We start from the raw sequence: 24,105 nt of genomic DNA, 5'->3' as shown, positions 1-24,105 counted from the left end.
TCAGCCTGCAGAGGCTGTGAGAATGATACTTTTGTGATTTTTTCCAAGCTGGAGATCTCTCAGATGGGAACAACTCAGGAGGAAGAGCCCATTGATCTACCTGGGTGCTGGCAACTTTCATTTTACAGCCTTTCTTCGAAATTTTCTTGGATAGCAAGGTGAATTGAAAAGAAGGTTGAAATGGAGTGGTTGCTCAAGCAGTGTGTACGTGGTGGTGTTTATTGTTCTGTACCACCATAACTATCTCATAAATCTGCTCTGTAGAAGAGGCCCATGTAAAAAGTATTGAATGACATTTTAAAAGCCAATTTATATATTTTTTTAAGCCAAGAAGTCTCCTTTATAAATTTCATATAAACGCTGCTAGCAGCACATTTTTGTATACTCAAAAGATCTTCAGCTGCTGCAATAATTTAGGGAAAACTGCTTGGATACATTTTTGGTGTATTTGCCAGATAAGTCTGTTGTTTTTGTTTGTTTGTTTTCCCCATTTTTTTTTTCTTTTCAATTCAGCACTTCAGTGGGGATCTTGGTGTGCCTCGTGAAGCAGGTTGTTTTTAGTTTACCTGCAAAGCTGGAGCAATAAACACAAAGCTCATCAGCACATCTCCCCAGCTGTCCTGCAACATATCCCAATGTCTTTCTGCCTGCGAAAACCATTGGCACCCACTGGTACTTCTGGAATTTATGCACTTTGCCCAAGCGCCCCATGTCCTCAGAGGAGCAGCGAGCTCTGATGCGGAGCAGCTGACAAAGTGGACATTCAGTCACCAGCAGAGGATCGTGTTCCAGAAAGCAAATCTGAACTAGCACTTTTAACCCTGCTGGAGCTGAAAACCCATGCAACAGATCTGTTTTTGTACTACAGTTGTTTCCCTTAACCTCTCCAGATTGCACGGTCTGTAACTGAGCTCATCTCTTTGCTCTGCTCGTGATCTGTGTGTAACCGTAACGGCATCCATCCAAGTCTCCCCTTTTGTCCGTGCTGTCATTGCCACTACTCTGCAGGAACCACTTTGTCCAACTTCACTAAGTCTTAAACGTGCAGTAATTGTTATCAGATTAAAATCTGAAAAATGTAGGTGTGAGAAACACAATTTCTCAACTCTCCAGTCAGTGAATGGTGCAGCTCCTTTTGCCAAACCAGTTATTCTGATTTCTATCTTTATTAAAAACAGAAAAAAATACCCCAAGTATTAAACAGTAGGTGTTGTCACAAAGTCCAATAGAAACATTGAGGTCTTCTGCTCTTTGGAGAGAAAACGGATGCCTTGTTTTTAATGCTCTCCATTTTTAAATATGCTAGCAAAGTTGACACCTGTTCACCTGTTGTTTCAAAGAACCTGTGAATTGAAGAGCTAAGTTTAAAGTGGTGTGGTTTGTTTCTGAGTCAACAGATAACTTGATAGGAAGGCTTTGGGGTGTGAAGTTGTGTGTTTAGATACGGTGTAAATTCTGATGCATGAAGTTGCTTTCGGGTGGAGGTGAACCATTTCCGTCTCCATCCCCTTTGCAGAAGCATGTAAACCATGGTTGTTGTGGAGTCCTCAGCTTGTAACCCATTCTCCTCCAGCTCCTAGAATGGAAAATGATCCAAACAAGATGCCAAACGCAGGTTTGGTGGGTAAAAATAAGCAATATGATTCAAAGTAGTGGTCACCAGTGACAGAAGATGGGGAAGTTCCAGTCCTGTTATTGTCTCTTCCAAGAGCAGCAGCAAGGTCCATAGCTCTGGTCATGCCCTGCATGATTTGGATGCATGATTGTTGAAACATTTGCCTGATGACCTCTCAAGGTACGTTACACAACAGGTCGTGGAATGAAGTGAATGTTTGATTTCCTAGGAGTTTTGGGAGAAGAGGCATGTGACCTTTTTTGAGTATGTTTACTGATCTCAAGTTCAGGGAACCCTTGAGGAGTTTGCCAGTTTTCAAGGAGCATGAGTTTTGGAAGGTGATGTTGCAGCAGACAGCACGTCATTCGGAAAGCTGTTATAACAGCGTACCTTACGATGCTTATCAAAGATGAGACTTTCAAGAAAATCCTTCTAATATATGAGTGTATATGAGTGTGTGCATGTGTATCTATACACATATGCGTGAGTTAATAGTGGAAACTGTCTTCCAAATACTGATCCGGAAAATACTGTCTTTCTAAATAATTAGACCTTGGGTTTTTATAACCTGAGGTAATTATCTAGACAGATCCAATCTGAATAAAACACTGACTATTCTGAAAGTTACCTGCCTATGAGTTAGTTGCTTCCTTTTCTTAATGTTTTTCAACCTAGTAATAACTTGATGTAGTAGAACTAACTAATTTTAGTTTTGTTGTTTCCAAGTATTTTCAGGTTAATCTAGGAAACCTGGAGCATCCCACCCTGGAGGGTCTGTTGAAAATGCCAGTATGTACCAAGGTGCTTCTCATTGTATCCTCCTGGTGTGGAATTTCCAAGTGTTCCTGGGGCTGTTAGTACCCTAAATGATGAGGAAGCTCACAGAAACATCAGGCCTTGATTTGTGTAGCAGTGTGTCCTGTAAGGCGCTATTTGGAAGGTAGAGCAAGAAACTGGGGAGGAGGCTTGAGGGGGGGAATGTTGTTTCTGGGAACAGTGGAAGAGACCATGTCACCTGAACAGGATAGATATTTGTTGCATATTTGTCATTTAGATCTTGTCTGATGTGACCTAAAATTAAATCTAGCCAACAGTCAAACGGGACTTTGGGTCTGGTTGTTTCTTGCTGGAAGTTGGCTTCCTCCCTTATGATATCTGCTCTGTCTGGTGTAGCTATTCAGGAAAGGCCTTGAACATTTTGACTTCTTAACTTGTGCTCATGCAGTCCTTTTGGACACTTCTAAAAATTGTGCTTTGCCTTTCTTGCAGCATAAACTGGAAACCAAGGCTTGGTGTGTTATTTTGGTCAGTTTTATTCAGGCTAGTGAGGTGGGTGCACAGATGCCTTAGACATGAATATGAGCACAGTTGTGTACTTCCATAAAAGTACAGAATGATTTTAATAGTGAAGGAAGTGCTTGCTGCAAGCAGTATCTTTCATTTTGTCAGTGAAGTCTTTCGAGCTTCCTCCCTTCAGTTTTGTTCACAGCGCTCTGTTAGGGGGCTCGGGCACTGGAAGAACTACACAAAGGTAATCCTGTGAATAAATCATGCTGCTTTGCATAACTGTGTCGCCCTTGGTCATAATAACAACAGTTTTCTTGGGGCTGTGGGACACTAGGGCTGACTTTAGCAGCATGTCAACATACAGAAAGGGGATGTTTTGGGGCTTCCTCCCTTACTGCTTCACCAAGCACCGACCAAAAATGCAGTGTGTGGCAGTGGGGAATCGCCTCTAAATCTTCTTAATGGAAACGAGAACCGAAATATTTTGCCTTTTACAATCAGAGACAGAAGAGTAAAGTGGACGTTAGCCTAAAATACAGCAGCAAAAGCTGAAGGAGGGGGGAGAAATCAGTATTTGGATAAGGGTTCCTGCACTGCAGGTCTGTGTACTTAAAGCAATTGAAGATCACTTCTTTTCTTATGTACCCTTTCACTGGGGAGTGAATGCTAGGTCAGGATTAGCCATGATTTTATTGTCCCTGCAGAAAGGGTGTAGAGGCAAACTACTATAAGTTAAGAGCCCTTTGCAAAATAATTCAGTGATTAGCGTGCCTTTGGAGATGTGTTGTGTAAGCATCACAAATTTTACTGGCTTCCTGTGTTCAAAGAATTAACTGTGAGCAGGATTAAAATGATATCTTAGACGCTGGTTAAAACATTCTCTCAAAACCCCTGACATTGTCTTCTATCAATTTGACTTTTTAATCAACAAGCATACTCTGTTGGTGAACTTGGCACAAGTGATCTATTCAGGCAGAACTTCTCCCCATGTATTTTAAGGAGTACTTTAGCATGTCTGAGAAATGAGAAGCAAACACGCCAGGGAAATGTGGAAATAGGCCCGTGTTCCTGTGCTAGGGCGTAAAAGGAAAATGCTACTCTAATCACCAAGGTGCCTTTTCTGAGGAACAGTCAGTAGCCAGTTAATCCTGCTTTTGCAGACATTCCTGATCCTTGCTGTTTATGTTGGATAAGAAAGTAAGAGGACAGCCCACTCTTGCTCCCTTTGCAGCGCTGCTGCTTGCGTATGCATGTTAGGTGGGAGGGAGAAGAGGAGAATCCCCAACTCCAAAGCTTTGTGTCTGTGCTTTGAGAGAGACATTTTTACTTCTTTGGCTTGGAAAATGGCCCTTGGTACTTAGATTTGGACACACATTCACCAAAATCCTAGTGACGGTTGATTCCCTTACAGTTCTGCATGGGTGATGAAGATGGTAGCATTCATTTGAGAAAACATTTGAGTGTCAATGAAAGAAATGAGAGGCTCTCTCTGGAAATCTTGCAGGTTCTGCAAGCTGTAGTCTATTTAAATGCATTTGTTACAGGTGCAGCTTCAACTCAGCCTGTCCTCAGCTTGGGGTGGGTGAGTGTGCACGCATGCACATGCTGGTTATGATGGATTGGGTCAGAGGATTTGAAATGCTGCATGATACATCATGAATAAGCTATAGGTGCTCCGCGGGGTGTTGTAGAAGGCTCTGGACAGGTACTTCTTGCCCATCCTGTGATGTGGAGAACATGACTGGCTGGCATCTTCAGGAACTGATAGCATCAAAACCATCAGAAATGCTTCTCAGCGGTTGCTTCTGTGTCAAAGAAATGTTCAGGATATTAAAAACAAGTGGTATCACAGAGTTGAATGCTGTCATCTTACGTGCTAAAACAGAAGTGGGCTTCTTTTGTGCCATTACGCCTTGCTACTGCTGAACAGCTCCGGGAGTGGAGCTCCTTGGGTAGATCCTTTGGGATCTGGCTGGCTGGGGAACTGCTCGTCCAAAGGGTGTGTTGGTGTCTGAGCGCCGGCTTGCGCCCCACTGCCTCTTGGGTCAGGGGATCAAGTCCAGGAGCTTCCTGCGGGGATACGGGCAGCGTTACAGCAGCTGATGGGCGGCTTTTGGGGCATCGTGAAACTTGGCAGAGATGAGTGCCTGAGAGCACTCTGTGACGTGTTTGGGAGGGTGGCTGTTGTCAGGAGATAAGAGCGCGGTTACTCACGAGAACAGGGCCTTCCCCCTTTTTCCCCCTTACTGGAGACTGGTGGGTGTTTGTGGGGTGGGTAGCAAGCCTTCGGTTTTGCGAGCGTCCTGCAGGGCAGGGTGGCAGGGACTTTACTGCCTGCAGGTCTCTGCAGCTCCGTCAGGACAGACAGAAGCCGTCTGATGTCCAGCCTCTAGCCCAGTGGTATGCCTTCTTGTCTCCCTCCAAAGCTGGGGCTTGGGTGAGGAGTGTGTTTGCTTCCCAGCTATGGTCCGAGCAGTCCTGCCTGTTGCTGCTGGCCCCAACGGGTGGCTGTGCACAAGTTGTGTCTGCAGAGCAGTTGGAGGGGACGGAGAGAAGCCTGTCACCATTGTGCTGCCCCTGGTGGGTTTTGGTCAAGTGCATTTCAATTTTATGTTTTATCTTTGCTTCTGGACGAGTGCTTTCTCTATTGTAAAGTTATCTTGAAGACCAGGAGAAAAGGCTTTTGTCCCTCCCCCTGCATCAACTTACTTGTTACCTCCTTTGATGCCTGGATCAGAGCCTGGGTGACTTTACCAGCTCCTGCCAGAGAGAATTTTGGGAAGGCTGCCGCACACAGTAGCGGAGCTGCTCTCCGTGTGATGCCACGAAGTAGGAGCAGAAGCACTCCAGACCCCCTCCGGATCCGACAAACACTACTATAGGCCTTGTATGGACACAGGGTTCCTCTCTGTTTCCGTGACTTTTGGGAAATGCTGTTTTTAAAGCGCAGCTGCCTAGGTTAGCACAGTGCTTTACAACATATTCCAGCTACTGGTAGATCTTGAGGCAATCTTCACGTTATAATCATGGTAATGCTTTTAATAGGAGGCTAGGTGGTAGCACTGCTTTCTTAACACACAATAATAATTATATATTTTTTTTATAGTGACTCTTATGACTACGTGAGCAGCAGCCAGCAGCAGGTCTTCTGGGCTTTGACTCTCATAGTCATAGTGAGCTTCTAACCTGATGAACCGAGTTCTCTGGGTAGAAAGGCAATTTCAGGTAAGTAAGTGAATTTTGTGTTTTTAAGGACGTGTTTTGGAGCAGTGTGCTTCTCAATACGCTGTTTATTGTAAGCTGATATTAAATGTGACCTGAATATGGATAAATTCTTGTTTTGGACTCGCACTGGCAGGTATCCATTTTTGCTTTGGTTTAATCATTTTTTGCATGTGTGCCAATGGCAGCCTTCAGCATTGGCAGCAGTCTGTGGTCCTTGCTTGTGTATTTGTAACATCTGACTTAATGTCCTGCAGCTGCATGGCAGTGTTTCGTTTGGCACCTGTACTGCCTGGTTGCTTTAAGGGAGGCTTTCATTCAATGACATAGCTTACTAGCAAATATATAATGATTCACTCCATTTTCTGTTAGCTTAGACACTAAGTGCCAGCCTGGTGCTTTCTCTCCATTCAAGAAAACAGTCCAACTCCAGTACTAAATTGTACAATCTTAGAGAAGTCAGCTGAAGGATGTGTTAGGTTGGTTCCTTTTTCCTTCCAGTTCAGAATAACTTTAGAGCAAAACTTCAGAGGATATAGTTGTGTATAAATACTACAAAAAGACTACATATAAGGAAATTTTGCCCTTCTGGCTGTTGAAGCCTGTGATATACGGAGTAGACGACCAGACTGGCGGTTGGAATGCCTGGTTTCTGTTCCCAGTTTTGGCTTTGACGTAGATGAATGACCTGCAAAGGAAAAATAAATTGGGCGTGTGCCCTTTTTTGTTGCTTGTAGTTCTGTTTTGTTTTGTTTTTCTTTCAGTAATCCTTTGAAGCTGTGCAAGGATTTGCTGAGAGGCATCTTTTAAGATTCTTTCATGGTTTTGTTGGGTTTGATGTCTGCAGAAAGGCCCATGACTGATGTAAGAGCTAGAGAGGGAGGTATCGTAAGAACTGGAAAATAAAAGCAGGGGCTATTGAGCATAGACATTTTTGAGGAAAAAAAAAGATGTATTTTAAACAGTCATTTGTTTGTGTGCAACCCTAGTGACTAGCATATTGAATGAAACAAGTTTTTGGTGCCCTCAGCTCTTAGTTGGAAAAGCTGCTTCCTTTTTCTCTAGATGTTTTTGAAAATCAGTGAGACTAAACTGGCTGGTCCTGCATGGCCTCAGTGACAGAGCAGAAGAGCAACTCTGAGTTGTGGTTCTGCCTAATCCGGTTGTAATTCTTCCTGTGGGTGCCCCAAGCAAACTTGTTTTTAGAAAAACTGGTTTTAGCACCTTTCCTGCAGAGGCCCCAGTGCAGTGCACCTCTAAATCTCAAGTGTCATACAATAAAATATTAAATAGTGCTTCCACAGATAGTGTAGGAAATATGGTCAGTAAACAGAAATAATGGGAAAAATACTGAGACTAAAAATCAACAATGCTAAAATTGGGGAACTTTGTTTGTTTGTTTGTTTGTTTTGCTGCACGTAACACTAATCATTATGGGCACGGGTTAGTTTTGGAGTTGCTGTTTTCTGAAAGCTGACATCTATTTGACAGTTTTTCTAGACCGGAAATTTGAGACTGTTTTCATCAGAGTCCTGAAACCTTTCTGTTTCCCCAAATGTATATATTGAGAGCGGAAGACACCTTTACCCCAGACAGCAGAAGCTCCCCTCACTGTATTGATTCACCTTTTATTTCCTCTGGGTTCAATGTACAGATGCCATGAATAATGTAGTCATCTATTTCTTAAGTTGAATGCAGGTTTAATAGGGGTTGAATATTATTATTGCACGTACAGTGCAAGAGGTGCAAGGTTGCTTTGTTCCTGCTAAATGAGAAAGGTTCAAACCAGGCACTGTTGGGCACGTGGCACAACCTTGTAATTTATGTTGAGAAATTACTCGCAGATGCGTTGGTATCTTTGTCTTCTGTATGATTTGTGTACTTGTCTCGGTATATGGCAGTGTATGTCCCAAACTCAGAGGGTGACAAAGTACTCATTGCTGAAATCTAGGGGTCTAATATGGTGGAATAGCAAGATTCTGCTGGCTCTTCAGTGGTGTTTATTTTGTGAATCGGTCATAAAAACAACCCTGTCCTCAATTGTTAGCTTTGCAGAACTTGAGCCTTAAAATAATCCAGGAAGCCTTTTGTTACATAAACATAACTCATCCTTCAGCTTGGTGCTATAGTTGCTTGCTACATTTGCTTCAAAATTTAAAACTGTGGCATCCTGGAAAGAGAAACCCTCCCAAATTTTTACGTAGCACTTAATGGTTCTGACCATAGCAGCCCTCTCCACGTGGAGAGCAAAGCAAATGATTGCTGTATCATCAGTGTAACAGTGACTGTTGAAAGCAGACATTGCACCGTGTAAAGCAGTCTTTTGTGGCTGGAACTTAACTTTTCTTGATGATTTTTTTTTAAACTTATTACTAACGAGTATGCTTATACCTACCATATTTAATTCCACAGGAATAGAGCTTCTAAGTATGTGGTATCTTTCTGTAAATATTGCTTCTAAACAAGCAATTTGGGCAAAAAAAAAAAAAGGAAGTGTATGAATATGGCAAGGGATTGGAATGGTTAAAATTAAATTCCAGTGCAGACTACGTGGTAGTTTAACAGCCGTAGGATTTTCAGCCATTAGATTTCCCAATTAAATGAGCAACAGTTGGCTAGAACAGGTACTTTAAAAAAAAAAAAAAAGTGAAATGTCAAATGCATGGGAGATAATCTCCATTAGAAGTGCTGTCTGTGGTTTCTGGGTGTTGTCTTGCACACGTAAGAGCACCTTGGGGAAAACTATTAATCACGTAACTGACTGCAAATTTAGGGGTTTTGTGGCATTGACTTCTTAAGTGATTACTTTGCTGCCAGGGATGACTGAGCTTGAAGCTGCTGATGAGTGTGGAGGTGATGTGGCAGGCTGCAGCCTGGGAGCTGCTTGCTGTGTGAGCGCTGCTGCTGTTTGCTCTCTGCGTGTGGTAGGCAGCCCCTTGTCCAGCGGCACCTGGAGTTTGCCACCTGGCTGCGGGGTTTACGCCGCCTCTCCGGGAGCGTGCGGGGACCTTCTCAGCTCAGGCTGACTCCCCTGCTGACCTCCGCCTGCTTCTCCCAGAGGCACACAAGCTGCATGCGCTCAGCTCTTGTAGAAGTGGGAATGGCAGGTAGGTGTCGCGGGCTTTGCATGGAGGGTTTTGGTATAGGGTGCACAGGTTGCGTTCCAGAAGTTGAAGAGTGAATCCTTGCACTCCCCACTCCCCAGGAGTACCCGAGTCCGGTCTGCGGTCTGTGCTGCTGCCGCCTCCTCCCGCACCGTTTACCAAGAGGGGTGAGGAGTCCAAGAGAGGAGAGATGCGGTGCTTTAATATCGTGGGCAGTTATCCAAAACAAAAGGTTTAACTGAGTTTTGGAGCAGGTGTTTTGTGCCCTATGCTTGGTTTGTTTGAATTGATCTGATTTGACTCTGGTATTTTCCCTAGCCTTTGCTGCTTATTTAATATGTCTGGTTCTCAGCAAGTGGGTACCACAAAGCAGGTTGCTGTCAGTAGTTTGTGTTGTTTCCCTGTTCATTTTCCCTTAAACACAGAGCTTGGGAAAGGCAAAGGGTGCAATAGCAGGAAGTGACTGCAGCTTATGGAAACAGGCTGTACCTGCCTGGGTTACTCCTCCTTAATCCAGAGAGTGAATCTTCCTTCTCTGGATTGTTTGTCAACTGCATTAGCAATGACTGGCCCTTTGTCCTGGGGCTGGCTCTGCATTGCTCTGAGGTTGATTCACAGCTTATAGAAAAGAGAAAACGGGCTTTCCGTTGTGCTTTGCATCTTCTGCTGGTGCTCCTTTTGGCTTTGGCTTAATCATTGCTACTAATCAGTTCCCACGTACGTACCTGAGCCTTCAGTTGGGTTTGGCCAATGCCTGGCTCCTTCCAAGTGCCAGAGCATCTACCTGGCACACCTGGGGGTGGGGCAGGGCTCCAGGCAAGCACTGAAGCTTCTCGTAGCCCCAACTGTCTGTCCCCAACTGGAGCAAATGTCTGTACATGCGGGCTCCGTCTGAAGGGCATTTAGCGCAATGAAGTACAGCACAGCTTTTTTGCAGCCTTTTTCACTTCCTTTGGAGGTTGAGCATACACTCAGGGCTGCTCCCTGCGGCTCTTCCTCTAGCTCTTAGCATGCAGATGAAATTCCAACTATTATGTTACTAACAGCCTAGTGCAAATGTTATTTTGTGCTGAAGTTGTGCTGGAAATGGTTCAAAATGTGCTGTTTATTTGGTTTCACAAGGAGAACACCATCTTGCCAGTCTCTAATTTTGCTTTGCTCTCTGGCTGCAAGTTAGAAATGTAAAGACTAAGCACGCTTGGCTTGCAGTTTGGGGTGATACTCTGCATTTATATCTGGTCTCTCTGCATTCAGAAGACTTGTGTTCAAAGCATTTGAAGCATAATCAGGCCATCCTTGTAGTCCGCAACCCAGGCAACACAGACTGGTGATACTTGTGGGCTCTGTGCCTTTTTGGAAGCTGTATTATTAATCTGTTGTTTTCCCCCAACTTCAGTCATGCGAGGTATCCAGCACGCTGTATTCCCATGTTGAATTAGACCCTATTAAATAGCTTTCTTATCAGAGGCTCTTACGGCCTCATTTCATTCATTATTTTAGCGATGGGCATGGTCGTTCTAAACTAGTCTGTGGCTTTGCAGTTTTATTATTCCACAGATTATATGGTTATCAGGATTCTTGTACAAGATGCTTTCTTTCAGTTCATTTGTTAAATGTTTTTCTGTGTTCACATGGATCTGTGTTTGCAGGATGCCTTAAAACAAAAAGGTTTTCTTCTGTCCTTTGCTTCTTCCCCCTTCCTCTGCTGTCCCCGTTTCCACTGAAGAGTTGAAAGGCTGTTAGCAACTGTTTTGACAGGAGATTTGCATGTACTTCTTAAGAAGCTAAAATGTTGTAGCTGATGCGTTTTGCTCCATGGTGATAGATATGTAGCTAAGGATGAGTAGAGTATTTGGTTTTAAAATGTCGAAGGATTTTATAGTCCCTACTGAGGATGTCTGCTCTGTCACCAGAGTCCTCTGTGACTGTCCCAGCTGTTCAAATCATGTGTGCATCCAAGCTACATTAAATTTTTGCTAGGCAAATTTAAATATCATCTTGTTTAGAGCACTTTCCTACCTTGAGGTTCCTCCCTGCCATTTTCTGGGTTGTGGAGCTCTTCATTTCAGCTGTCTTCTGACATTGATGCACTGTTAAATTCCCCAAGCTTTACTAATGGTTTCTTGGAAAGCTCTTGGAAAGCTCATGTAAATGTAGCCCTGGGAGCACCCTGACCTGTACAGCACGTCATGAAGGGTGAGTGGCAGCAGAGGTGAGGAACACGCTTTGCACAAACACTGTTTTTATTGTTCGGATATGCTAACTCTGCTTGCAAAGTTGCTTCAGGTGTTTGGTAGAAGCTGTCGACAACCCAAATTAGTCCAATGCCCTCCTCAGCCTGATGCAGCTACTTGTCTGCCCCCTGCCAAAGATTTGGACGGTCTGTGTCTGCCTGCACAACCGCCCTTCCATTATGCTGGTTTGTCCGACTCTGTCTGCTCCAAAATTAATAATCCTGCATGAGAAACATTTAAATGAAGCCAGCAGCAGATGTGAAATGGAGTGCTGTAGACGAGGCAGAGGTAGAATAACAGGTCTGGGCATAGCAGGCAACAGGGAAAGCATGTGTCTCAGCTGAAATCAATTGCAACACCTAGCCTGCTCTTCAGCTTCATATATTTGTCTTCTGTGGTTCAGTCTTTTGTGAAGTTTCTGTGGGCAGGCAGCTGAAAAACAAGAATGCAGAGACACTGACTCTGATTTTTGCATTGCTCTACAGTTTTTGCTGATTCTCTTAAAGTCTTCAGACAGTTTATCTGGCAAACCTACTGCTAAATGGATGATCTAATTCCCAGTGAATGCTGTGATCTTAAATATTACCCTACATCACAGAAATTATTTGAAAACTGGTGTGTATTCTTCAAGCTGTCGGTTGTCTTTCAGCATCCTCTCAGTGTTCTTTCATCTTTAAACGGTTGTTCTGAAGCTGAGATGAACTTACCTGTCAGCAGTTACAAGGCTGTCTCTTCTTGTCTCCTACTCCTTAATCATAGCTGTACCTGGCAGTTTAAATGTTGTTTACAAAGGAGGTAAGGCAAGTAGCTGTGTTGTAGCTGCTCTTTCTCTAAATGATTTTTTTCATACTCCGGTAATATTCAGCACAAGGTTGTGTTTGTGCTCTGTGAGGATGTCAGCTTGCTTTTGGCTTGCAAAGCCAACACGTGGTCTCTCTTCATCACCGCTAAGGATTAATTAATGCCATGGGCAAGTCTATCACAGCTAAAGGACATCTCTGTCCGTAAGTCACTGCTAGCTTTGAAGCATCAGTTAGGTTTGGGGTTTGTTGGCAAGGTGGTAACAGCCTCGAGCCGCATATGGGTTCTGTTTTTAGAGCAATAGTCATGTGATAGCTTAAGATACTTGATCACAAATATCATAACCACTAAATTGTAACTTGTGTACAAAAATACACCAATTTCTGCCAGATTTCACCAAAGTGTTCTGTTGAGAAACAGGTCGTGTAATGAATAGACAGCACCCTCATTGGATTTTAATGTTACCTGATATGCTATGAATGCCACGTTAAAATTATGAAATACAGGAGCATACCACAAGGATAAAGAGTTTAACACTTTTGTGACTGTTACTTGGCCAGATTCTGTAGGATTCAGATTTACAGACTGCATCAGGCCGTGCTTTAGCTCCTATTTGCTGAGCTGAAGCAGCTGGTATGAAAGGGAGCTCATTCTGTGTGGAGGGGGAAGTACGTTGGGTACTCGGCTGCGCGGCTCGAATGCATTACTGCTTGCACACACAATTGCCTAGCAAAAAGGTAAGGGGGTAACAGCAGATGAGTCGTCGTTTGCATTTCTTCACTGTCAAGAAGTGGCTTAGTTAGGAGGCTTTAATCGGAGCCTCTTTCCTATGCTACGGGCGTTGTTAACTGCGTTCCAGACACAGATCAAAACTACAGCCCTTAAACTTCAAGGGATACTGAATGCAGGTCATTGGAGTTCCTGTTACAATTTGTTAATTCAAGAGCTTTGGTGTTGATTGTCTTGTGAAAATAGGATACTGCTGGAAAACTTTTTCTAGAGCTAAAAGACAGCAGCTGCTTTGAGAGCTGTCAAACTGGTGTTATCCTTCTCTTCATCAGTTGGACATAAAAATGAATGCAGCCTTGATACTTGCAGTCTTTAAATACATACAGTATAGTTTGTGTGTGGTGTATCGGTCTGGCATGGTGCATTCTTGTCCTAAAGCAACGTTTGATGAGAAGTACCTCGTCCTCCCTCCCAGCACAGTGTGAAGTGCCACTTCTGGTCTGGACAGAACTGTCAGGAGGGCTTAAGGTAAGGCAAGGGAAGAAGGCAGCTGCTTTTTGGCAATTTCTGGCATAATGGCATTCATCTTCATCTGTGTTTGATCAAAGATTGAAGGCACCGTAACCCTGTGTGTGCCCTGCTCGTGCTTTGCTCCTTGCTGTTCAGAGATGGGATTCTGGGGGCGGAGGGTTGCATTTAGCTGTTCATAAGGAGGGTCTGCAAGACAGCATACGCTGAAACAAGACACTGATGTTAGCTGGAGTGCTTTCTGGTGGCTGTTGAATTGTTACAAACCCAAGAAGCAGCCAGAAAATCTCTTTTCATAGGCTTTTTCTCTTATGGAGTTCTGGGTCATCTGCTTTCCTTATCTTGATGGAGTAACTGGGAGGGAGAGGTGAGGCCAACTTTCTGCAAATTTCTCTCCCGCTGTAGGGAACAACCAAGCGCAGAAGAACTGCTGGATTCTCAGTCATCCTTTTGAGTCTGCAGTGGCAGCAGGGAGGCACAGAGGCTGAGATGAAAATGTGAGTCGAGTTGTAAAGCTCGCACAGAAAGAGTGCACAGTAATTCAGGATATGGGAGAGTCTCGAGGAGGAGTGCAGAGCTTGGCAAACTGTCTCATTGCTCCATCCCTGTCCCTTACCCTTGCTTGAGCTGATTTGACCCTGATGAAAAGCATGCACTGGAAGCAGTCAGCATGGCTAGCCACTGAAAGCCACGCATCCACCAAATGGGAATCTTGGTCCTGTCTCTCATAGTGCTGTCCCCGGGTATTTTAGTTATGTGTTTTCGAAGTCCTGCCATGCATCTCAACTCTGTTATATTCATTTGTAGAGAAATTGCTTCACTATCTTCCACGTTTTTGGCTGTTGAGCTGTTCAGGAGTACATCTGGGGTCAGTAGCCGGCTGTCTCTGTACATTGTGAATGTGGGGTGGAGAAGGGAGTGGGTCAGTGGAGAAGGGAAGGGAGCATCCAACAGCCAGAATGAGGGAGGGGAGGTAAGCGCTGGCGAGACTCTCCTGAGGGGCAGCCTTAGGCCAGGCAGTGCCTTTTCAGAGACCGCATTCCCATAATTTTAATTTTACAAGGGAGGACTTTTGGAAACCTGAAATTCCAGACCAGGAGGTGGAGTCCCCAGAGCAAGTTCCTGGACCTGTTGATGTAATCTCTCATTCTTTCCTGAAGTGAGGCATTTGATGCTCACTTGTGAGTGAAAGCCTTGTTATCACTGCAACCAAATCAGTCCTGTCTATTCCAAGCACTGTTGCAAACAGTGCAACAGGAGTGCCAGGCAGACTGGCCTAAGAAAGAGCTTTATTTTTACTCCACAGCCTTGCAAGGCAGAAGAAAAGACTAAGAATTTTTTTCTTAAGTGAACTTGCAACAACACTCATGCAGATTGTTGTCTGCATCCTGCTGCTGCTTGCTTGTGCAAGGTTCATTGTTGCTGCAAAAGTCACACTACATCTGAAGTTCTTTCTCTAGCCACTTGTAATCCCACTGCTTGTTGGTGAAATGTCCACCTAAGTAGTTTTTTTTAATGTTTCTGTGCTGATTGTTTAGTTTTAGCAGGAAAATATTTCTATTCAGCCAGTGTTTGCTTCTCTGTGGTGATTTGGGGTTGAGTGAAAATAAGTGCTTCAAAGCAAATCTGTACTGACATTCTGCGTTGGGAGGAATTTGCAGTTTCAGGTACTGAACCCTGGGGAAAAAAAATCTATGTCCTGGCAGGAGTTTTGGGATACAGCCCTGCCCCTTGGCATGCTGTGCCTACCATGGCACAAAACATAGTGGGTGTGCTGTTCCCACGTGAAGAGAGGAAGCAAGCATGCGTCCAGCCTAGATGAGGTGAAGAGTCTGGTATATGGCGAGATGTTAGTGAAGCTGCAAAGTACCTAAGGGTAACTAAAAACAGACAAACAACAAGAACAACAACACAAAAAAAACAACAGAGGTTTTTCCTGTGTGCATCAATAGAGGTCATTTTGCTGATATTGTATCAGGAAATAATAAATACAAGGATGGAGGAAGGCTTTAATTTTATTCTTATTTAATTTGGAGATCCATACAATAACCAGAAAGGCAAAGAAGGGAGTGAATGTTCTTGAGAACAAAACAACAAGCTACTGCTAAATATAAAACATATTTAAAATGTATATATAAATGTATTTGTATATCCATGATTCCCTGCATCTTCAATGCCAGCTGCTCTACCATCTCAAAAAAAGAGCAAAGTTTGGCAAAGGATCATGAAGGTAATCAAAGGCACAGAGCAGCTTTTGTATAAGAGGAGCTGCATAAACTTTGGCTCTTCGTCTTGGAGAAGAAATGGTTGTGAGCGGAGGAAGTGAGAAGAGGAATGTTATGAAAAGCATGAGTAGAGCATGACTACTCAGGCCCTCCCCATTCAAAAAAAAAGCAGCCTCAAATAAAATGAGGAAGCAACAAGCTTATAACAAGGGAAAGTTTTTCTTTGAGTAATGCTTTCTTTTCAGTGGTGCGCAGTTAAGCTTGGGTATTCCCTGCTGCAGGATGCTGCAGGTGCTGGAAGATTAGAGGTTAAAAGGAGATAGGATAAAATCTAGCTGTATCTATTAAAGATGGCATCTCCTGGCTCAGAGAGAAAGGTTACTGAAGCAACATTTTAGAGGAAGGTAGTGTCTTCTTTGCTAAACTTGCTGCAGAAGCATGAAATTTAGTTTTGTATGTATGTAATTAATACTACTTCTCTGTTTTCAAATGCCATGTCATATCTATTTGTGCTAACGCTGGGGCTGCAAGTTGGAGGAGCAGATTAAATGTGGGATTTCTTGGCTTCTGCATGATTTGAATTTTTTGGAAGCTAATGAAAAACAGGCATGTAGAGGCAAATGATTCAGGTGATCAGAAGTTGGCATTTAAGATCAGGTTATAGCTGAAGTTGCCTTGGATAATTTGCTGCATTGCTTGACCAGATTTTTGCGATCCGGAGCTGACAGCAGGGTGCCCGTAGCTGGGTGCTGGCATGGCAGCATGCCTCCGGTGCCTGGGGGAACGATCAGGTTAGCCTGATGTGTCGGAGGCAGGCTGCAGTGTGTTCCTGCCGGCCTGGGTTTCAGCCTGACGTAATGTTTGGGTATGTCTGAAACTGGGATTGCACCACTGAAGTCACCTGGGCGGTGAGGAGGGGAAAGGTTTCCTGCACAGCACACTGCTCGGAACTACCGGGTCTGTTTGCTCAGCTGCTGTGTAAAACAACCAAATTTCTCAGAGATTCTGGGGCTCGACAGTGTGTGGGTGTTGGAGGCTCTGGGAGGAGAAGGAGAATGGAGGTGGAAGAAAGTCCTTCGGAGGGGATTTGATGTGCTAGAAAGAAATTGGCAGCTATAAACTGTGAACCACTTACCATTTTGTGTAGAGAGGAAAGACTCTGAGGAGGAGATGTTTAAAAATTTATGCTGGACTGACTGGGGTGAAAACCCAAGTGCGGGTAAGGATGTAGCTTATAGGCACACAAACAGCAGCTTTGCAGCGGTGCGGACCTGAACAGCGATGCCCTGAAACTGGAGAAGGATGTGGCCAGCATGCTGGACGAGAGTCTCAGTTCACAACAGGCTTCATCCCAAGGCATGGATTCAGTGACCTGCTTGGCAACCTCAAGAGCAGATTTGTAGTGATTTATCCCTCGTCTGATCCCTTCTCTATCTCTGGTACTCTCTGATTGCTCTTGTCTATTGCAATGAAGGGGCTTCCGCTGTATTTTCAAGTGAGGTGGAAAGCTGTTGACCTGCTTTGCTTCCTCTAAAAAGCAAGTGGTAGTTCTTAAGACAGTAAGAACAGGATTTCTGAGTGTGCTTGGACTGAATTTGCTATGAGGAACTGAAAAAGTGTAAAAGGTGACTGACAGGAAAGCATGTATTGATTGCACAGCGACAATAGATTCATAGTTTAATTTATAAATATTGTTTATAAATATAGGTATAAGCAGTTAGGAAATTTAAAGGCCTAAACTTTGCTATAATCTAAAGATCTTTCTACAGTTTTTTTTTCTATCCCATCTGCTGAGTTCTTCACTCAGGGCTGAGACGTCACATGGCAGCAAGAGAGCCAAGAGAAGTGACGCATCTTGGTATCCCATGGTAACTCTCTCTTTCCCTTCATTTTTAGCTCGTTTGCTTTGCTACCAGACAGAATAACCTGACTGTGGGATAAGATTTGCTTTGCTCAAAAAAGGTGAGGGTAAAGATGTGATGATTTTACTCACTAAAATGATTTGCCCACGGTAATCCCAACTGGCCTTTAAAAAATGAAACAAACAAACCCAGAAAACTAGGTGCTCACCAGCCTAATTTCTCAACCTGCATGAAGCTTTGTTGGGGGCTTTGGCTGTGCGTTTGCCATTCAGGATGTTGAAGCTTGTGTGAGAAACTCGCAAACCACAAGTATATCTCCTACAAGCATCTGTTGGGCTCAGAGGTAAAACATGCACCAAAGCTAAATTTGCAATTCGAGTCTTACAGTTCACAGGTTTTGCTGCTGGAAACTTGTTAGGTGACTTTTTTTTTTTTCTTTTAAACTCCATCATCTTTTTTATCTGTTTTATATGGTTACTGACTTGATCTTTAATTAGCAACATCTGACATATCTTAGAAGAAAAGCTCTTGATTTTGCATTCGAATATGTTGATATTATTTAGGATTCTGCTTTTGTTTTTTAAAATGTATTGCTTAAACCCATTTTCTGTTGTATGCCTAAATATTTACTGCTAACTATATTGTATCCAAAGAGCAGCAGTGCCATTTGTCAGCCAATGCTGCAAAAACAGTAGCTCCTCGCTTAATTTAAAAGCGTGTGGTGTTTGAAGTGCACGGGAGACTTTGAACCCATCGTGTGCGCTGCTTCCAAACTCTGCTGGACTCTTTGTAACTGCTTCCTTAGTACAAACCCCTCTAAAACCAAAACAAACCTGGCCGAACTTTTCCCCGCAAATTCAATTTTTTTTGCTTTGGGGGATGGAGGAGTTCTCAGAGCCCTGCTTAACTCTCGGATCTGACAAAAGGGCTGTTCTTGCTGCTAGGTGGTTTGCACAGGCTGGAGGAGCTGTGGCAACGCTTTGCTGCATGGCAGGGATGTGTTTGCTGTGGCTGCAGTTAGGGGTGAGTTGAGATCGTTTCGGTTCCCATGGGGGAGAGGCAGAGCAGAAGTCTTGGGAGCACAGGCACCAGCGCGTACTGATGACTCATTTTGGTGCTCCGTTTCTTTGCTGCGCTTGACAGGGCGAGTGCGACCAGGACGCTTCTGTGTAAGGAGGCTTAGAGAAGTAGCTTTGACCAAGCCTTGGCTTCCTGGACGTGGGGTGGTCGGGCTGCATGATGGTTGCTCTCGGCAGGCTGCTGAGCTGTCATCTGACACGCAACGTACGTACAGGCACGTGCACAGCTGGAAGTATTACACAGCCCCTCTGGTCTGCGTGGGCTCTTCGTAGCGGTGCCAGTGCAGGGTAGGCTCAGCCCAGGTATTTGGTGCTGGGTGGCACACACTGGCTTTGCAGCTCCGTGCGGCCCCGCGCTCGCTGGAGCTGGGCACTCGCAGCAGGAGTGCTGCGTGGCTCATTCCGAACAATGAGCGGCTTGTGGCACCCGAAAGTGGCAGGGAAAAAAATCCCTCCTCTGTAACTGCAGGAGAAAAGCAAGTCTGTTTAGAGCAGGAATCGGCGAGAGTTTATTAAATCACGCTTGACTTTTTCCCTTGCATTTTCTGCATAGATGATGATGATTTAAGCATGAATTGCTTAGGCAGCAAAAGCACTTGGCCTTTCTTTGAGCTATTAATTGAAGTAGCTTTGACTTAGTGTAAAAAAAAAAAAAAAAGAAAAAAAAGAAAAAACCCTATGCCTTTCCAAGGGTGAAAGCATGTACTTTTTATTTTGAGAGCAGATTTGTGTGAGCATATCTACCAAGCTAACTCTCACATCTGCAAAAACATCTAGCAAAACAAAAGCATCTCCTACATCTGCTTTTTTTTTTTTGGTTCTGTCACTTGGATTATAGTGTTGAATTGCCAACACTTGTTGGAAATTAAGAGAGCTCAGGAGCCCTTCCCAGACCAGCCTGTCCTTCCTGGCAGTAGGGGAGAAGGAAATGAGCTAAAGAAAAAAAACTGAGTTTCCAGTGCAGTGAAGCAATAAAGAGCAGCATAGCACAAGTATGATGTGGAAAGTGATGTAATGCAAATAATATTAAGAGTATGCAACCGGTGACTGTACTGGAAGCAAAAGTAAGTGTCAGGAGAAAGACGGGGAGTTTAAAGTCCATGACTAAAGATTTCTAACACAAACAATAGGAAGTTTGCTTCTCAGGACAGAAAATCATACATATGTTCAAAGGCAAGAGGGATATCATCCTTTGAAGATGAGCAATTTATGTGGATATGGGTTCAGTGTCTGAGGACTGCTACCTTGTAACCAGAGGTTTATAATTTAAATGTTTAAGTAAATGTAGAATATTTAATAGGTAGAGAAGAGAATTTAATAGGTAGAGAAGGTATCTTCATCTAGATAAGATTTAAAAACTGTATCAGCTACCTTGCAGTCCAGCTTGTCGTTCTTTTTCCCACCAAAAGCCTGTGCTTTCACCTCCAGTATTTCCTGCTGCTCACGTATATCAGCCAGGCTTCAGAAGCTGCCTGCAGTGATTGCTTGTACGTGCTGAACCGCTGATGCTTGGTCTGTCTTGAAATGGTTAACAATATGCTGTTTACTCTCTATCATCATATGCAAAAGACTGCTACGCCACTGCTCGAGGAGTGCAGCACTGAAATTAGCTTCCCACTTGAGGAAACTGGAGATTGCAGCTGCAGTTAGAGAAGTTGGAGCTGGAGGAAGGAGGACTGTGTGATATACAGCAAACAGAATTGATATGGGGATCTTACATTTACATGGGGAACTGCATCTGGAATGGTGTGAGCAGGCTGCAATTTTTTTTTTCCAACAAACATATGTAACTTTTCTCTGGTATTGTATCTCATGACCTAGGCTCCTTTAAAGATTTTATTACTGCACTTCATTGGTACTGCTGAGGTTTTGAATTACTGTGTGGGAAAGTGCTGTTACATTGATGACATACTTAAATTTTTGCTGTGCTGTAAAGGTCTTTGTGGTAGCTTTTGTATTTTTATTTTTGGAGCTATGGGTATGTCGGTTTATGGTTTAAAAGAAACAAGTGGCTTATGGCTTAAAAGAAACAAGCGGGGAGAAGGACGAACCCTCCAAACAAGCCAAACTGTCGTCAGCAGCAAAACTACAGCGCTTTGACACAGGGGGAGGGCAAGACCTTGTAGCAGCACAGATAGGAAATGGCTAAGGAAATGAGGGCCCTAGCTGCTCTGCTCGGGCTGTGCTAACGTCCCCTCACCACGGAGAATTATCATGGTCTCCTCCCTCACTTAGAAAATAGCATAACAGAGGGAAACCCTGGAGCAGAGGGGTCAGCTCTGGAGATGGCCAGGGAGAGAATGGTGCAGAGCAGCCGGGTCGGAAGGGCAGAGGGCTGCCAGGCACCTCTGGAGTAGTGAGATGACGAGAGGACTCTGTTGGAGCCAGACAGGTAGAGATGATTCCCCCTGAGATCATCGCCCTTTCTGGGCTGTAGGTCAGGGGGAAGATGAGCCCCTGCACAGGCATCATCTGTCCTTGCTTTGTCTCCATGCATACCCTGCAGATTTGCAATAGGGGAATTCAGCTTCTATACAGGAATATAAGTATATATGTTTATACATAAACAGGAATGCCTGTTTGTGTAGCAGGTAGAACAAAACAAGGAGCGGCTATTATAATAGGGAGCATATCTGGCTCCTGTGAAGAGTGTTGACTACAGAAAGTACAGAAAGGTGTGTTATCCCTCTTACGGGACTCCGTCAGCCTCTGTGTGGTAAGCTTGCAGGGGTGGAGAGGGAAGCCAAAGCAAGGATGAGATGATAATGTGGAAGAAGTGAAAACTGTAGCCTTTGGTACAGCCAAGAGCGCCAGAGTTTTTTTGTTTGTTTGTTTGGATTACACAGCAGGCCAAGGAATAAAGGTAGATGCTGATGTGGTCAGAATTGCTGGGGAAAGCCTTTTGGCAACAGCACAGTGCTATCTGCAAGTGAGGCTTAGCCTTGCAGGCAGCTGCGTCACTGAGGGACAGGCCAATTTTTTGTTGGTGGTGGTTCTTTGTTTTCCCATTGGCCTCAAAACACACCACCGGGTGTCTGGGTTGTACCTAAGGAATTACCTCTGTAGGAATGAAAGTGAAGAACAAATCTGTTGTCCGGTAGATCTGCAGCTTTCTTCTCTCTGTGCTTCCAGCCAGAGATCCTTATAATAGTGGTGAAGGATTTCTGTTGGAAACTGTTATTTCCTGCGGGAATCTGTGTCTCCTTCCTTTCTGCCAGCCTTGCTTTCCTGCACAGTCTGCTCAACACTGTGGTGTAATTTACTGCTTCCAGTAACAAGAAGTTAAACAGTGATTTAAATAAAAATAAAAGTCCCTGAAGCTCTGAATGACTTTCTGAAATAGCACAAGCAGGAGAGAATCCGTATGTGGATTATTTGGTCTCTTGGGTTTTAGACTTTGTTTATTGATCCTAAAAATGTCCAGATGTTAAAATTAGAATGGCAGTCTGTAATAAACCTTTACCAGTGAACCTCTGCGGTCAGCTTTCGTTTAGCACTGAGAGCCCTGGAAGGCCGTGGTCCATTTTTGGATGTTGAAGTCAAACTGTGAGCACAGCTTCTCAGCCTAGCACCAGGGAGTGAAACAGATCTTGTTAGCTTTTTGCTCTTTTTTTCCCCCCGTTTGTTTGAGGTGCATAATGCCTGCAGAAACCTGAGGTTTTTTGTTACTTAGTAGGGTAGCAAATAGATTCCTCAGCTGCATTAACAAATAGTCGTGCTTTTAGCAGCAAGAGACGCTAAGCAGTGCATTGACTTACAGAGGGTTTTAGTGACCAATTACAGAAGGTTTGCAATACCAATCTTGGTATTGCAAGCAATTCATAAATAATGTAAGTCTCTTCTGCTGAAATCATCTTGAGCTTATAAAATCACTGATTGTGGATAGTCCTGTAGCCTTTCTTACCCAAGAGAAAGAGCTACCATGTCTGTCTTAGTCGTGCCGTCCTGTCGCGAGGTGTATTGAAGAAAGTAATGCGGTTATTTTTGTCACTATGGTGAGGTTCCTGCTGTGTGAGCCTATAATGAAAAGGCTGGTGTTTCTGACCTTGAACCACTGAGAAAGTACATGTAGGGGACAGGTTGCAGCTGCCTCGGCTGGAGCCCGGTTGTCAGAGATACCTGCTTCTTTGGGACAGGAGAGAGTTTCTCTCTTGTCTGATACATATTTTTCCTTTGAGCTTTCTGATATATACCTATATGTGTGTGTCTGTGTGAATCTGTTCTTGCTTTTTTCTTCTGTAGTACTTACGATACCCTGTGACTTAACCAAAATACTGGTTATTCTGCTAGCAGCAACAGCACAAGCTGCCCTGATGAGTGGATCCAACAAAACAACGGTGTGCTGGACATCCCAGTGTCCCTGTTTGTTTTGCAGAGCAGTGGCTGTGTCTGAACATCTACTGGCATCTCATGGCTCAAATGCCCCTCTCATAGTGGAGCTGCTCTATTACTGTGGAAGGGCACTGGTTTTACACGCAGCTTAGTGTGTATAAAACCACAAAACCTTTCTGGTCTGACACAAGTGTCTGCTTTAATCATTAAGTAGATCTGAAACCTGCTGCACAGGACTCCTAAGAAATAATCTTAGCTACTCTTTACCTAGAGAGTTTCAAACGTGTCAAAAAGGTGAAACACAAATGCAGAGGCTCAGTGTTAACCAGCCTGCAGGCAGTAAAGTACGCTTCTGTTTGTGAAAGCAGCTCATGGCAGTATTACATATAAATAGTAGTTCCTCTCTGACACTTCTTTCCCTTGCCTGAACCTAAATTGGGCGGCTTCCTAGTGGTGGTGACTGCTAATGGTGACATTAAGCAGCGGATTAACTGACCGAGAGTACCTGAGAGCAGTTTGGTTGTGGAGGACAACCTGTGTTCAAATCTTTGCAGTAGAACTGGAGCCAGTCAGGAGGTACAGGTAAGAGGCATCCTGCAGGCTGGCGCCTGAAGCTGCTCTCCTCGTCTCGAGGGTGCTGCCAGGCCATGTTCGTGAGAACCCAAACCCCTGATTTAAACACCAGTGACAATGCGCATTATTGAGACTTCATTGCTGATGCTTTTGGGGCAGTGAGGAGATGAGTTGGGCTGTAATTAGTATCTTCTCTTTCTCCTTGCAAGTCTGGAGAGAATTCTGTAGTCACCTTTGTGTTTAGTTGGTTCTGCTTTATTGGTTTTAATTCAGTATGAAATGGTGGCTTATACTGCCCAAGAGAAAAGTACCATGTAAATGGGGTTTCTTGTGTGCAGGGAGTGCTACAATTGTAAAGAAACCAACTCCTTGGCCTCAGTAGGATGAATTGTTTTGATGTTTCAAGATGCTGGTCTCATTTTCATGTTTACAGCTGTGGGATTTCTGAACACAAAACTTTGTGGTGAACTGAGAATCTGAGCCCTTGTTAACACCCAGAAATCAGTGCAATAAA

At 44.0% G+C, this 24,105-nt stretch overlaps 1 protein-coding gene across 15 annotated transcripts in view; it reads left to right on the top strand.

Annotated features, from left to right (window-relative positions):
• Positions 1-24,105, top strand: part of SGMS1 (sphingomyelin synthase 1) — a 90,509-nt gene that overhangs the window by 18,857 nt on the left and 47,547 nt on the right. For 6 of the 15 annotated variants that reach the window (XM_040563857.1, XM_040563845.1, XM_040563863.1 and 3 more), the window contains exon 2: positions 6,009-6,127. The exons of 3 other annotated variants lie outside the window; for them this stretch is intronic. The gene's annotated coding sequence lies outside the window, so the exon portion shown is untranslated. Of the gene's footprint in view, positions 1-5,152; positions 5,932-6,008; positions 6,128-15,979; positions 16,150-16,687; positions 17,614-24,105 lie in introns of those variants that run through there. 6 more of the 15 variants (XM_040563859.1, XM_040563846.1, XM_040563848.1 and 3 more) reach the window with 5 other exon arrangements.

Source organism: Cygnus olor, chromosome 7 (genome assembly GCF_009769625.2).
Source record: "Cygnus olor isolate bCygOlo1 chromosome 7, bCygOlo1.pri.v2, whole genome shotgun sequence".
NCBI lineage: Eukaryota > Metazoa > Chordata > Aves > Anseriformes > Anatidae > Cygnus > Cygnus olor.
The sequence above is the reverse complement of the archived record's forward strand: the minus strand, read 5'-3'. Positions and strand labels throughout refer to the sequence as shown.